The sequence below is a fragment of the Xenopus laevis genome, chromosome 4S, assembly GCF_017654675.1.
Source record: "Xenopus laevis strain J_2021 chromosome 4S, Xenopus_laevis_v10.1, whole genome shotgun sequence".
Classification (NCBI taxonomy): domain Eukaryota; kingdom Metazoa; phylum Chordata; class Amphibia; order Anura; family Pipidae; genus Xenopus; species Xenopus laevis.
The window spans coordinates 49,389,565-49,404,255 of NC_054378.1; the positions used below are offsets into that span (position 1 = coordinate 49,389,565).

Consider the following 14,691-nt stretch of genomic DNA (forward strand, 5'->3'; position numbering starts at 1 on the left):
AATATGCAAAATTAGATACCGTATATACTCGAGTATAAGCCGACCCGAGTATAAGCCAAGGTACCTAATTTTACCTACGAAAACTGGGAAAACTTATTGACTCTAGTAAAAGCCTAGACACAACTACAGCCCTGTCTACCAGCAGCGCACATTCCGCCAAAGCGACCCCCCCAGTGATCAACCAGACTTCTTTGCAAAGTTGATGGTGACAGAGAATTGCCAAACGGATTACTGTGTGCATTGTCCCACTGTCCCACTACCATGTGCAGAGGGTGCTGTGTGATATTGCCATCACTGTTAATCTTTCGTATAACCAACAGAGGGTGCTGTGTGATATTGCAGTCACTGTTATTCTTTCATATAACCAACAGAGGGCGCTGTGTGATGTTGCAGTCAGTTATTCTTTCATATAACCAACAGAGGGTGCTGTGTGATATTGCAGTCACTGTTATTCTTTCATATAACCAACAGAGGGCGCTGTGTGATATTGCAGTCACTGTTATTCTTTCATATAACCAACAGAGGGCGCTGTGTGATATTGCAGTCACTGTTATTTTTTCATATAACCAACAGATGGCGCTGTGTGATATTGCAGTCACTGTTATTCTTTCATATAACCAACAGAGGGTGCTGTGTGATATTGCAGTCACTGTTATTCTTTCATATAACCAACAGAGGGCTCACTGTTATTCTTTCATATAACCAACAGAGGGTGCTGTGTGATATTGCAGTCACTGTTATTCTTTCATACAACCAACAGAGGGCGCACTGTTATTCTTTCATATAACCAACAGCTGGCGCTGTGTGATATTGCAGTCACTGTTATTCTTTCATACAACCAACAGATGGCGCTGTGTGATATTGCAGTCACTGTTATTCTTTCATATAACCAACAGAGGGCGCACTGTTATTCTTTCATATAACCAACAGAGGGTGCTGTGTGATATTGCAGTCACTGTTATTCTTTCATATAACCAACAGAGGGTGCTGTGTGATATTGCAGTCACTGTTATTCTTTCATACAACTAACAGATGGCGCTGTGTGATATTGCAGTCACTGTTATTCTTTCATATAACCAACAGAGGGCGCACTGTTATTCTTTCATATAACCAACAGAGGGCGCTGTGTGATATTGCAGTCTCTCCCCAAGCGAACTGTTGGTATAGGAATGATTAAAAGTGACTGCAATCTCAGCTACTACCCGCTGACCCGAGTATAAGCCGAGGTAGACTTTTTCAGCACATTTTGGATGCTGAAAAGCTCGGCTTATACTCGAGTATATACGGTAAGTATTAAATAACAATAATTCATGAAAGTAAACAAAGGGATTGTCATTTTTTTATTTCTGAATTACACAAATATAAATATAATTACAAATACCATTTAAAATTAATTTCTTGAAAAAATAAATGTATAATTTTATAGCTGTAATAATAATGTGTATGCAGGCAATTTGGGTCATTGTGCCCAATTCTGAGCTTTTGGAAAAAGTCAGCACTACACAGTAGAATTGATTTCTGACACGCTATTGTTTTTCCTACTCAATGTAAGGTTGATGGCACGAGGAGAAATTAGTCACCTGTTGTAAAATCTCTGCTACCGAGATTTCCTTTCCCAATGGTCATCATGAAAATTTCCGGTGGGAGAACGCAAGCATTGTTTTATTTTTCAAAAGTCACCCAAAGGAAACCCAAAAGTGACCCGAGTGCCTTTCCATTGGTAACTCACTTTATTGCCGGTGAAAAGGCAATTTCAGAGAGATTAGTTGCCAATGCTAGCAAAGGTTGGCTACACAGCTGCTTTTTTATATAAACTATAGTAGTACTTATCTGTTATCTACAGTGTCTCCTGTGCTTGAATGGCTGCCCACATGGCTACACAGCAGCTTGTTTATATAAACTATAGTAGTACTTATCACATGGAGCTACTACAGTCAGCTACTTGTTGTGGCTACAAAACACCAAAAAAACCCTGCCATAGACAAAACTGAGAATTACCTCTGCTAAAACACACAGCATTTCAGCAAATCCAATTATCACTAATAGTCTATTTTGTGTTTGCCATTGCCCTTAAAGTGTTAAAAGTCCCTGCAAATACATCCTTCTTAGAAATATTTTCTTATACTAGGCACCTCTTAGCACCAGCAACCCCTAAATATGTTTTAACCCTTTAAGGGCCAGCAGAATTTTGTATTTCATTTGTACTCAGTGCCAGAGGTTTTTTTTGAACATTTTGTGCTCTCTCATATTAGGTGCATCTCCTGGTGGGGATATTTAGTTTACATAGGAAAACTATACATTGCTTTTTTTTGGGAGATCAGGAGTTTTCTAAACCAGCCTCAGTTTGCGTATTTCCACAAACTGATTTAGAGCCCTTAATAACGAAACAAAACAAAAATGGAAAGCATTACCATTTTTCACAATATAGGGATTTATACCAGAAAAATATTTTATATTATGCACAAAAATCAAACTGTTTTGGAAAGCCTCAAGTGTCTTGAAAGTAAAATAACAGATATGTAGAGTTTTATGAAGATTTTGACTTTAATAGATCAAAAACTCCCAGTAGTAAATTACTGAAAGCACTACAGTACAATGTGGAACAGTAGGTTTACCCCAGGAAACTATAATTTTTTTTAAAAGACAGATTGTGTCATACTCCCAATTACCAAACAACAAAGCTTTTTTTTCCATAGCGGTTTCGATAAAAATGTATGAAAATTTGGAAAAATCAACGCAAAACTTTTACTTTGCAAGTTCGTATCTCCCACATAGCATTAGGTACCAAGAAAAAAAAAAAAGAAAACATCCTAATTATGATTGCCAGGGGTCCACTGAACAGTTTGATGCCCATTGTGCATAGGATTACCAAAGTATCTGGAATTTTCCTGGCCTATGTGGTGGAAGGCTGATAATGGAAGCGTTGTTGACCACTCCCTATTTTTAAACCACACCCACTTTAAACCACATCCATGTTAAATTTTAAGACCACTAACAAACAATTAAAGCGGCACGGTCCTACAGTGATTGAAAATGTTCATACGGTGTTAATTGTAAGCATCCACCGGAGAAGTAACAATCAGCGTGGAAACCAGCGTATTAAAATTTTTGAAGACTTCTGATGAAGTGACACAACGGTCACGAAATGCGTTGAGCGCATATTCCCCTGCCTGCTACTTGTGTGATTTTAAAAGTGGTGTTCAATAAAGTCTTCAAAAATTTTAATACGCTAGTTTCCACGCTGATTGTTACTTCTCCGGTGGAGTCCGTTTCTAATTTCTTGGATTGTTTAACACTTTCTCACCATGTAACTAGGGATGTAGCGAACCGCCGAGTATGTGTTCGCGAACGCCGTTCGCGAACACCGGCAAAAAATGCGAACAGTTCGCGAACTGTTTGCGAACTTCGAACATCCGAAAATCATTCGATTTGAACGATCGAAGGATTTTAATCGTTCGATCGAACGATTTTCGTTCGAATCGAACGAAAATCGTTCGATTTTAGCGATCGAATGGTCGAACGATTTTGACGCGAACGCCTATTGGCGAACGTCGCGCGACGTTCGCGAACTTGCGGCGGACGCGAACAGTCGAAGTTCGCCGGCGAACAGTTCGCTACATCCCTACATGTAACAACTATGACCTGGGTGTAGAAACCCCAGAGTCCGATGTTTCAGCGTAAATCACAATGAAAGGAAGCCGCCTGAGGACGGGAAAACACTCACCCGACGTATTGAGTGGTCCGGGTGCATCGCCCTGAACCCGTAGCAATGGGTGTTTGTATACGATATGAAGAAGATCAGCAAGCACTCCAGAGACCTCTCTTTAGGTAAAATTCAGCTTTTATTTCCACAGGTTAAAACCATTACATCCTGACGCGTTTCGTATCTGAATGATACGTACTCATAGGCATAAATTCACATAGCTTCTAACGGCTTTTTAAATGACCAGTTAGGAAATGACATCATTAATTAAATCACGGAATGTCTGAACTCTAACAAGTGTTCTGAATCTGTTAACTGTTTTAACATCATAAGCTGGTTTAAAAACAACGCCGCTCAAAAGGAACAACATTGGTTAAGAAAAATATATACAAATGGCGTTACCACTGTTGAAAAAAATTTCATAAGAAATATCCTTAAATAATATATATATCAATAATTTCCTTAAATCAAGCCACTAATTTAATTAATACAAATAAATTAACGAAATTTCCAAATTTTATATATAATATTGTTAAATACTTTTGGACACATTTACTTAGTTCGAGTGAAGGAATAGAATAAAAATAATTTAGAATTTCAAATGATTTTTTCGGCTACTTCGACCATCGAATTGGCTACTTCGACCTTCGACTACGAATCGAACGATTCAAACTAAAAATCGTTCGACTATTTGATAATCGAAGTACTATCTCTTTAAAAAAAACTTCGACCCCCTACTTCGCCATCTAAAACCTACTGAACCTCAATGTTAGCCTATGGGGAAGGTCCCCATTCTGAACTCTCTGCTCTCAGCCAGAAAAACATACAAAGTTTCTAACTTAATTGGCTTTTGGCAGAGAGCCCAGAACAGCCACCAGGTGCAACTAATATACTTTTATAACAAATTTGCAGAAGTCATCTGCCTTCCTCCCTCATTCCTCTGCCTTCAGCCCTCTTTCTTCCGCCCTCGCTCACCGTCCACAGCCCACAGTCATATCCATAACTTTCTAAAGTGGTGAGCGAGGGCTGAAGGCAGATGACTGAGGGACAGAGGGAGGAGGATGGAGGGCTGAAGGCGAAAGACTGAGGGCAGAAAGCTGAGGGCGGAGTTAGGATGACTGACGGCTGAGAAGGGAGGGTAGAGGAGGAGGTTTGACTGCAGGTTTGGACTATGAGTGACGGTAAAAGCACACTATGCGCCATTCAGAAGGCATAGGACATAACAGGAAGGAAGGGTATTTCGCAGCAGGATGTCCTAAAAATGCGTTCCGTATGAATGTCCTAAAAGAATTTGAAGAATGCGCCAAATAAGGCGCCGTGTCACGTGTTGTTAGAGCCGTCCCCAGGCTTAGCGTCACGTGGTCAGCTTAGAGTCACATGTTCGTGACGTCACCCGAGGCCGTTTAGCAACTTGGAACTAGCAGCTACCATCAGGCCAGGGCTTTGACACCCTGCGCATCAGAACTCGGCCAGGGTCGGACCCAGTGACACCCATTCCTCCTCCTCCTGCTGCCGCCAGCAATTACACGGGCGCTAATCCCTTCTGAAAGCCGCCTCTATATAGCTCTGGGGGATATGTTTCCACCGCTGCTTTTTTTTCTTCTTCTAATTTTTGGTCATGTGTATTTGCAGTGACGATTTGATCAATTTATCCCGCATTAGTGTTGTGAGGACTTGGAGGTAAGTGTTCGTCGGTGTATGTGTGTTTGTTAAGCCATAGAACTGCAAGCAACACTGCTCTACTGTACAACTTCTATAGAAGCTGTATCATCTCTCACAAATGTCATCTGCCGACCCATTTGCTTTACTTTATGCTCCATGTTGGTGTTGTGAATGAGTGCTCCAGTGTGGCTAGTATAGTGAGACACTTGGCTTAGAAGCAGTGCAGGCTGGTGTATGAGCTGAGCCAGGTAGCCAACGTGTGGCCTTTCATCTCTTCTCTCAGTTTTTTTTGCCATTTGTTAGTGTGGGGCGGGGTGGGGGGCGAGTTCATACACAGATTTGGAGCCACATGTCAATTTAGAGGCTGTTCCAGTGATGTCTGTGGCAAATGTACATTCTCTTGGGAAGCAGGACTAACAGTTGTGTAACATGAGAATCTGCTTCTGCAACTTCACTAGTGTTCACATATAATACCAATTGGAACTTAGCCTGGTACAGAAATGTAAAGGATAGAACTATTTTTTTAGATTCTGTCCTCAATGATCCCCCACCTTTGCTGGCACTGTTAAACATTTTAGTCGTGTTGCCACATTAGACGTTTTTTTAGGCATTTTAAAATGTACTTGTATTTATTGGCTATATCTGAACTTCCAGTTTGTCAAATGACTTTCTTTGATTTCGCCACCCACCAGGGCTCAAGTGATCAAACCATAATAAGGGGCCCATTAAGGGTCAGTCCATACGAGCAGATTCGGAGAGATTAGTCGCCCCCCAGCAACAAGTTGCCTCTTCGGGGCGAAATCTCCCCAAACTGCCTTCCGCTGGCTAAAATGAAAATCGGCTGAGGCAATGCACACGCAGCGCTTCGTTTTCCGATATCACCCAAAGTTGCCTCGTGAGGCATCTTCGGATGACTTGGGAAAACGAAGCGCCGCATGTGAATTGCCGCAGGTGATTTTCATTTTAGCCAGCGGAAGGCAGCTCAGAGAGATTGTCGCCCCGAAGAAGAGGCGATTTGTCACTCGGGCGACTAATCTCCCGAATCTGCTCGTGTGGCCTGACCCGAAGGCCTGTCCGTTATCCAATTTTCAGCTAAAGCTGCTACCCGAAACCATGGGCCCGCTGTACCATATATATAACTGTGGCCTTCTAGACAGTCCTGTGGTTCGACGCCATCAACAAGCTCAATGTTGAGGGGATGAATCGAGATAATGTTGTCTGTATATGGTCAGCTTAATTTTTGGTGACAACTCCAGCAGTGCAGTGAATTAGTATTTCACATACATAAATTGTAATAAAGCCCGCATTGTGTCTTTTAAGGCTTCCTCTCAGACCCTAAGTCAGTTTCCTTGTTCCTGACCAAAACTCTAGACAGAAATGCAAACTGAAAAATGGGCCTGTATAAAATAAAGCAAATCGAACACAATTGTTCTATGCAGTGAGTAGATTATTCAAGTTGCCATATATTTAATGTCTGGAATACAGTGAAAGATCAGTAACATTGAAAAATTAAACATTTTATATGTATTGTGTTTGCTGCTGAAACTCTATTATATAGATAAGCTACAGTACTGTGAAACAGCATTTGTAGGTGCTAGGTGAACAGATACAGATGAACAAATACAAAATCTAGATGTGAAAAATATAGCTTTATATTGGGTTACTGGACCTTAGAGTAGCTACTCTTAAATGCGCCTTTAGTTTGATGCAGACAGGGATATTCTGAGGCATTTTGTGTTAGGGTTTTTATTTTATGGGGGTTTATAGTTATTTACCCATTCAAAGATATCCAGTTTGAAATATCAACAGCTATCTGGTTGCTAGGGTCCAATTTAACTTGGCAACAAGGAAGTGACAGTGAGAGACTGGACAATAAATAGGAGAAGGTCTGAATAAACAGATAATCCCAAAATTGGAGTGCTGTCACAGGTCTGTATCACCGGGTTGGTGTCAGGTGCCTTCAGGTGTCGGGCTCAATACTGCCCAAAAAGCCCAAAAAATGTATATCGCAAAACAAGAGACCTGCGGCACAACTGTTGCAATTGATTAAGTGATTAGTATTTATTCATCTCATAAACAAAACGGCAACGTTTCGGGCCTCCACTGGGCCCTTTATCAAGCCTATTGGTGTAGACATGTGCCAAACATTTATAGTGGAAGAGGGGTGTAGTCACGCCTCTCATCCCTCCCCCAAGGTCAAAGTTCACAGTGTCCATATTGCATTTTCCGTGATTCATAGTCCATAGCAACCATTATCAAAAAAAGACCTGTTCACTAGCATTTAGAGAGAATCTGGTTATATTATATAGAAAGAGGTTTCCTTCTGTTATTTTCTGTAAAATATAAGGATCATAATTTGTATGCACACCCATTTCTTTTGCATACTTTCATTTAACTGTGCATTACTTTCATATATGCATAAAGCTGGCCATAGATCCAAAAATAAAGTCGTACCAAACAAAGGGTTGTGGATAATCCTGTAATTTTTTGTAACATAGCGATCACCCGTTTAGTTGATCGGAGAGGTTAGAAGATTTCCGTCGGCTAACAATATCTTTGCATGTATTGCCTATTTGAAAACATCAATGAGAGTTTGTCACAACTATTTGTCAGACATTACTTTAGTACCAAATGCTGTCTGTCAATTCATGGCCAGAAAATTGCCTGTTCTTTTTGCTACTTTATTTAATCGCTCGGTTAGTTGGAATATTGCAACAAACAAACAATCGTCTGTTGGACATGAGGATAAAATCTTCATGTCTATACCCAGTTATAGGCCTGATATTCTGAATCTTCTGTCATATTCTGTCCCCTTTGCCAGCACCAATCCTGGTGTAGGAAAGAGAGCACTAACCAGGGGCTTTTCTATGCTGAGCCATTTTTTGTTGTTTTCATAATTTCATAAAATGACTTATTTTTAAGTTCTATAACTTGTTTGTTGATTTATTGTAAGACCCCTGTTTACTATAATATTATTTAGAAGCGTTGCACAACTTGCTAGGGCTATATCAGTAAATAGTGATGAATAGCTTAGTATCCCAGGCTTTAAAGGCTTTAAAGGCCAAGCAAAGTAACATAGTAAGTTAGGTTGAAAAAGACACGCCCATCAAGTTCAACCTTTTAACTTGCTTAACTGCTAGTTGATCCAGAGGAAGGCAAAAAACCCCATTCGATGCCTCTCCAATTTGCCTCAGAGGGGGAAAAAATTCCTTCCTGACACCAAAATGGCAATCGGACTAGTCCCTAGATCAACTTGTACTATGAGCTATCTTCCATAACCCTAAAAAGCCATCCAAATTTTTAAAGCTATCTAATGTATCAGCCTGTACAACTGATGAAGGGATGGAATTCCACATCTTCACAGTTCGCACTGTAAAAAAACCATTCAGAATATTAGAATTTAGAATTTCTTCTAATAGGAATGGGTGGCCTTGCATCATCTGAAAAGACCTACGGTTAAATAAAGCATTTGTGAGATTATTATTCGATCCCCTTATATATTTATACATATTTATCATATCACCCCTTAAGCACCTCTTCTCCCTTATCAACAATCCCAATTTGGCCAGTCTTTCCATACCTTTTACCAGCTTAGTTGCCCTTCTCTGTACTCTCTCTAAGTGTTCAATTCCCCATTAGTCATCAGTCATGCATCAGTGCTTTGCTGTCCAATCTCTTAGCATTCTGCTGTTTACCCAGCAGCTCATATTAAAATGTGCTCAATACTTTGACAACTTCGTGCATGTTACTTCTACATTTTTCTGTAAGCTTCAGTTCAAATCTGGACTGCTAGCGCTCTGAATCCTGCAATCGCCTATATCAAATCATTACTGACTGTGGAGAAGTGCATGCACAGATGAGGAGGCTGCCATTTAGAAAGGCTTTGTACTTATCCATGGTGACTGCAAGTGAGTAGAGGGGTAAAGAAAGAAATCTTTCATATAAGGATATATAAGCACTATTATAGAAAACAAATGTGGTAATTCGGTACCTGTGTTCTGGCAGAAATCAATAGTGAGTTTGCTTGTCCTTTAAGATTTCACTCTTGAATGCTAAGTTTTGTAAGGGCAATGGCAAACGTGAATCCATGAATATCCTGTGAATTTATATCTATATATAAATAGATATATATGGCACCAAGTGATGTAATCAGTCCTTAAAGTGGTGGTTCACCTTCAAGTTAACTTTTAGCATGTTATAGAATGGCTCCTTTTCAATTAGTCTTCATCTTTCCTTTTTTTATTTTGATAGTTTTTGAATTATTTGCCTTCCTCTCCTTATGCTTTCAAATAGGGGTCAGTGACTCCATTAAAATACACGTGCCCGATTAGGCTACAAATGTATAGTTAATTGCTACTTGATTTTTTCTACTCCAGCCCTATTCTAGTTATATTTGTTTCTTATTCTAATCAGTGCGTGGTTGCTTGGGTAATTTGCACCCTAGCAACCGGATTGCTGAAATTGCAAATTGTAAAGCTGCTGAATAACTAAAAAAACACACGGTAACAAATAAAACAAATAAAACAAATTACAAATTAGGATATCATTCTCTTCAGGGATCCCCAACCTTTTGAACCCATGAGCAATATTCAGAAGTAAAAGGAGTTGGGGAGCAACACTACCATGAAAATGCTCTTGAGGTACCAAAGTGCTGTGATTCGACATTTAGTAGCCTTTATGTGGATTGTCAGTCTACATTGAGGCTCTGTTTGGCAGTATACTAAGATTTTATGCAACCAAAACTTGCCTAGAATTCAAAAATAAGCTCCTGCTTTGAGGCCACTGGGAGCAACATCCAAGGGGTTTGAGAGCAACATGTTGCTCACGAGCTACTGGTTGGGGACCACTGCTACATCATACTCAAATAATCAAATAATAAAGGGGAACAACCCTTTTAATAATGTTATTTCCATCGCACAACTTATTGCAACTTAGTACCACTTGTATTACATTGGAAGTCATCTAGGAGTTCCAAGACATGTAAAAGCACTTGGCCTTTGGTCTCTTGCTTTAATGTCCTTATATTTTACAATTGGGGGTCCATTATTCACCATATTAGTGTCAGAGTGTAACAGAACCCTCAGAATCACTGCTCATTCATTTGAACGCTAGTCGCCTATAATCGAGTGTGTTGCTTGAAATCTCTAGCTGCCAGGTTTTCAGATATAAACCCATGAAAAGTTAGTTCAAATGCACCCGCGATTGATGGCCATTTTTTTTTTTAATGTGTAGGATTTGTAGGGCAGCCTTTTAAACTCTATACAGCCCATATAGTTATTTTATTGATTCACACTCAATCAAACTGTTTAAAGTGATCTAGACATATGCAGGAACAACAAAACCGTTTAAAGTGATAGACAAATGCAGGAACATACCCCAATCTTCTGCATTTCAGTAAAAAAACTATAGATGTGTTTTGAGTTGTAAAGAAATATTTCCTTGATTGGTTGCCATTGGCTACTTGAACTGGAGCACACTTTACATTTACAACTGTATAGTTTACAGTAGAGTCCTGCGCGGGTCCATTTTTTGGGACCCGCACCAGACCCGTACTCACAACCCGGACCCGGAACCTACATTCTTACCCGCTTGGACCCGCTACCCGACCCGCAAGTACCTTATACACAACCCAAACCCGCTGACCATCAAGAATCAGGAAGTGCTGTCACTGTAAACCGGAAGTGACATCATGGGAAGTAGCCGTGATCAGAACAAAAGGAGTAAAACAGGAAGTGCTGTCATTGTAAACTGGAAGTGACATCATCAGAAGTAGACGTGGCCAGAAAAAGGAGTAAATATCGCTATTGAGAAGGCCCGACCCGTAACCCGCAGAACCGCCGACCCGCGTCTATATCTGCACCTGGAACTTCTATCCCAACCCCGCAGGTTTTTGCGGGTAACCCGCGGGTTCCCGACCCGCTGCAGGACTCTAGTTTACAGCTGCTGTAATAGTTACATTTACAGCTGCTGTTGTACTACAGTCATCTGCTACAGGGGTTTGTGTCTATGAAATATTTGTATATTTAGACAAAATTTGCAAATTTAAATCTTAAATGACCAATTCAAACTGAATCAATGTTTCTCAAAACATTCAAATTTATTCTTCCACATTTAAAACCGCAGAAATCGGCACAGTATACACCTAACACATTTTATGCCCTCCTATTCCTTTTTTAGGCTATTTTGAGAGATGCAGACTTCTGATGATGTAGCGATTGTAGGTTACGCAGTTTCAATACTAGGTGAGTAGGATGAACGTTGGTTGGCACATTAACCGTTCCCATGAGGGAAGAAGAGATGTCCCCCTGATTGGGTCTGAAGGCTGTTGGCAACAGGCAGTGTGCAGCAAGTGATATACAAAGTCTTGTGATTACAAAGACAGCATATTTAGGGCTGGGGGATTTCAGCAGGACTTGGGAAATGCAGTGATGTCACCCTAGTTCTGCTGTTACCCAGGCAATTGAAAGTGGCTACAGAGTCGTGGGAATGCATTTATGCCATATCAAAAGTGTCTTATGAAGCGACATTCTGCCTTCCTTTAGTTACCAGTAATAACTGTTAATGAATGTATGTTAAAACCTTTGTTAATTGTAAGACCATCTTTTTGTGTTTTTTTTTTTTTTTTTTTACCTGGAAAGTTCGCAACGGCTTAATATGCTTTTCATAATCATCACCAAGACATCATTTATTTGAGGCTTCACAGCTGAAATTGCAGTTTATTTGCAGCTGTCTATATATTTTACATTCTCGCTACGCCATGATCCCCCTAACCTTTTTACACGTGAGCCACATTCAAATGTAAAAATAGTTATGGAGCTACACATATAAGAAAATAGTTGCAGGGGGATGCCGAATGAGGGCTGTGATTGTCTGTTGGCTATTTGGTAGTCCCTATGTGGACTGGCAGCCTACAGGAAGGTCTACTTGGCAGTACGCCTGGTTTTTATGCAACTAAAACTGCTTCCAAAAGTGGAATTCAAAAATAAGCACCTGGTTTGGGGCCACTGAGAGCAACATCCAAGAGGTTGGTGAGCAACATGTTGCTTGTGAGCCACTGGTTGGGGATCACTGCTCCACACAAAAAGCCATATCCATACATTTTTGTTATTTTTTTTTCAATGTACAAATGAAGGTCTTTTGCAACCGTAATTACAGTTTAGATTCCTAGGTCATATGTACGTTTAGTACTGGTAAAGGAAGGGGTGATGAGATTCAGTGAAAAAGTATAAGCAGCAAGCAGTCTTGTTGTGGAGCCTGGGTCAGCTTGAAACACATGTTGTATTTGACAACACACACACACACACACACACACACACCTACCTTTTACTATTTTTTTTTTTTTACACATACTTTCTTAATTCCACAGATTGAAAGGAAGCCATGTTACCTGAACCACTTACCATCCCCTCCTAAGGCTTACAGTGCAATGCAACCCCTTCTTCACCTTGTTTTTTTGTGAAGTGATGAGATCTGGGACTTTAAGACCCTCTGCTTCCCAGAGAATATTTGCACCACCCAGAGGGGAATGCAGAGGGACTTCAAGTCTAAGAATCTTTCGCTTTGCATTGATGCAAGATGAGGAAGGGTTTGGATCAGGTAAGAACCTAAGATGGGATTGGTATTGACCATGTGTCACAGGGAAGCTAATATGGGTTCCTTTCAATTAGTAGGAACAGATATATTTGGATCTTGGAAGTTTGTATACTGTTTATATGCCTTTCTAACATTAGCCCAACTGAATGAGCTCATATTTTTCTTTCATGGAACTGTTGGTGGATATAGAAATACAGTAGAACCCCAATTTAATGTCCCCCTGGATTAAGCAACAATTATTCACTATCCCGCACTTATATACCCGGGTTTTAATTTTTTTCCCATATGTTATGTATGTTTTGCTTGGTCCCTTGAGAAATGTAAAGGCATGCTTGCACTGTGGACTAAACAGATATTTCAGAATTCCATAAATACAATTGGTGATCTTTAATTTTCTTTGTTGGACCAACTAACATAGCCACGTTCAGTGTGAATTGGGCTTAAAGCTGAGACATTTATCATGGTTCAAATGCTAATTCACATTCTAAAAGTGAGATTTTTGTGTGTTTCACATAAGAGTGATATTTATAAGACAGTGCTACTTTTGCATCAATGGATAGCATTGGTGTCATGTTAAACTATTATTTTTAGAATGTAGTATAAGATAATACAAGCTTCTTGTAACCTGAATCTTTACACCTCCAAATATACTTTTTATAAACTTTGCCACCATTCTTATATATTTCTAGTTTATTTACAGCAGAGAAAATAAGTATTGAGACGTCAACGTTTGTCTCGGTTAATATATATGTAATGGGGCTATTGGCATGAAATTTACACCAGATGTCAGTAACAACCCAAGACTCTGCTGTTGAAGCCCGTTTAAAGTTTGCTGTACAACGTTAGGACAAGTCAATGAAATTCTGGGAGAATATAGTCTGGTTAGATGAGACCAAAATCAAACTCTTTGGATTTCATTGCACACATTGTATGTTTAAGGAGAAATGACTGCATATCACCCCAAAAACACCATACCAACCGTGAAGTTTGGAGGTGGGAACATCATGTGTGGGGCTGTTTTTTAGCATATGGTACTGGCAGACTTCATATAATTGAAGGTAGGATGAATGGAGAAATGTACCGGGACATTCTTGATAAGAATCTGCTGTCATCTACCAGGATGCTGAAGATTAAACGAGGGAGGACATTTCAGCAAGACGATGATCCCAAACACAAAGCCAGGTTTCAGAGAAATAAAATAAAGCTGCTACAACGGCCCAATCATTCGTCCCACTTGAATCCAATTGAAAATCTATGGAATGAACTGAAGATCAGAATTCCTTTTCCATAAATTAAGTTATGTGTAGTACTTATTTTATTTTGAGTTCTTTCTATGTGTGGATTACTTGGGTTGTTGCCGACGTCTGGTGTAAATTTCATGTCAATGTATATATTACAGCACACAAAGGGTGAAACGGAAAAGAAAGCTTTTGGAAATGACCTAATTGGAATGCAATGCATTTGCTAACCGTGTGACTGGATATACCCTGAGGCTGCTTGCATACCTCTTAAGAATATACTGAATAGAGTAAGCTTTGTGTTTGACACTTACCCTGTAGTTACAAAGCCAGGAAGTGTAGTGGTTTCCTATTTTACACAAGTTCCAGCTTTTCGGCTGCAGTTGATAATGTCTGCAGCCTGATTGCTTTTGGTTCAATGGAATGAATGGTCAGTGATTTCACTTTTTGAAAAAAAATATATAATTATTTCTAAAATAAAATCCATAGCTACTT

The 14,691-nt window shown here is 39.8% G+C and overlaps 1 protein-coding gene across 2 annotated transcripts in view; it reads left to right on the plus strand.

Annotated features, from left to right (window-relative positions):
* Window positions 1–4,857: 4,857 nt before the first annotated feature.
* garre1.S (granule associated Rac and RHOG effector 1 S homeolog) overlaps window positions 4,858–14,691 on the plus strand; it is a 57,376-nt gene continuing 47,542 nt past the window's right edge. For both annotated transcript variants that reach the window (XM_018240481.2, XM_041561214.1), the window contains exon 1: window positions 4,858–5,383. The gene's annotated coding sequence lies outside the window, so the exon portion shown is untranslated. The remainder of the gene's footprint in view (window positions 5,384–14,691) is intronic.